The sequence below is a fragment of the Lithobates pipiens genome, unplaced genomic scaffold, assembly GCF_037356315.1.
Source record: "Lithobates pipiens isolate NorthernLeopardFrog02 unplaced genomic scaffold, aLitPip1_a1.2 Scaffold_16, whole genome shotgun sequence".
Taxonomy (NCBI): Eukaryota; Metazoa; Chordata; class Amphibia; order Anura; family Ranidae; genus Lithobates; species Lithobates pipiens.
This window is the reverse complement of record NW_027507748.1, coordinates 296693157-296695164: the sequence shown is the minus strand read 5'-3', so window position 1 is coordinate 296695164 and position 2008 is coordinate 296693157. Positions and strand designations below refer to the sequence as shown.

The window sequence follows — 2008 nt, the reverse complement described above, 5'->3', positions numbered from 1 at the left end:
GTATCATTGTATCTACATTTTAGAATACTCATGATTCTCTATACAAAAATGACATAAGCCTCCTACAAGGTACGAAACATGTCAGGCATTATTTACAGTATGTGCTCTTGCTAGCCCAACTTTGTCTACAGGACAGCTGCGTTTCATACTAATGCTTACCTTAACCTATTTGTTAGACATTTTTTTCTATGTAATTGTATACACTTTCTTCTTGCTATTTGCATTTTTATTGTATGTTCAAAATAAAATACCTTTTTTTTTTTTTTTATTTATTTTTTTTTTTTTTAAATAAATGTCGTATTTATTAAATACATAAAAAAAATGGGTTAGGCTTTGGCCTCTCACACTTCCAGATTATGGATTGTAAAGTTTATGGATGTTTCTGTTGTCAAAATGCATAAACTGTAAAACTGCTTACACCTTCTGATCTCATAACACATAGGATGTCATAAGTGGAGTTATAGTCCACAAAAAAAAAAAAAAAAAAAAACAGAGGTCTCATTAACCAACAGATCCGTCAATATCTGTACTTTGTTGAGTAGTCCTTGGGAGACACCACCAGACCTCTACCTTTCCTACCACCACGATAAACAGTTTCCACAATGTCAATCATCTCCTGCTTGTCTTCCATTGGCCAGTTTATCTTGTTGTTATTACCTGTCCCCAAGTCAATCATTATGTGCTTGTTCCTGAAGAAAAACATGACTGTACATGGATCATACAACTCGTACATCTTGTTGAAATCAGGTACTTCCGTTATATCCACAAGATAAATCACAGTAAAGTTTTTTACCTTCTCAGCTATGCTATACAAAACTTCATCCATTTTCATACATGTCGGATCCCAGTCACGCCCAAAGCAAATTACTAGCACACGATCTTCCTCAGAAAGGATGGCCTGGTCAACCTGCCAGCCATTATGCAAATGAGGTAGCATGTACGACATTTTGACAGATTAGCTTTAGTCCTTCACACCACTTCAAACGACTCACCTTTTTTTTACTATATTACCTGGTCTGCCTATAAAATCCAGAGGGGTATTACTGTGCCTTACCAGCACTAGGGTCTTCCTTTTTTTTGTCTTTTATTGGATCAGACAGACCAGGTGTCTTACACACACTGCCAATCCCTGCTTCGTTAAATCTTAATGATACTTAAAGTGCAACAATAAAAAACAAAAAAATCCAAGAGGGGCGTGTCCGGAGCTCATCTTGAATGGCAGCTTGAAGCCTGAGCTCTCTCCCAGCCCGTGATCACCCGGCAACTTAGGGGACCTTCCCACAACGAACCATGGGCAAGAACCGGACAACCCGCTCCATGGTAGCCAGGGGGTCATCCCAACCTCTGCCGGGAGCCTCCACAGACCTCCGTAATTACTTTAATTTGCCCAACGGCCACTGGACAGAGCAGCTAAGATGGCGCCGGACAGCCCCGTCCTCTGCACGAGAGCTGCGGAGCAGCACACCCCCTCCACACAGCCCCAGCTCCAGAGCCTCACAGGCCGGCAGATGCCGGCATACCATGGGGGAGAAGCCAGCAATCCATCAGGAGTTGTGAGTCCCCCAAACCAGCAAACTCCCCCACCTGAGGCCTTATCACTAGGCCCAATGGCCTCCATCTTGGTACACCCGCAGCAGCAGTACACCCAGTGTACTGAAACATTTCCAAGGCTGCTGCAGACGACATCAGATCCTGGATCCCTTGGGGGGGATCTGGGCTCCTCTGCACCCTCGGGAAATTCTGAAAATTTCCCAGCACTCCCAGAACCTGACCACCCGCCACTACACCCGCATTTCGCAGATGGGAGTATGAGACCCCAAGCCACACGGGGGAACCTCCCCAGCAGCACCATCATCTCCCAAAGTGCAGTGTTTGTCTCGATCCAGAGACCCCCATCACCCCAACATCCAGGCTGACTCTCCTGCCACCTATGCACAGATGGCAGGTGCCCCACCTCCACCACCACCCGTGGGACATTTAAACTTGCCCCAGACCCTGTCTTGCCCCA

General features: G+C 45.3%; 1 pseudogene; it reads right to left on the bottom strand.

The window, feature by feature from the left end:
• Window positions 1-344: 344 nt before the first annotated feature.
• Window positions 345-984, bottom strand: LOC143984350 (thioredoxin-like protein 4A pseudogene; annotated as a pseudogene).
• Window positions 985-2008: the final 1024 nt, after the last annotated feature.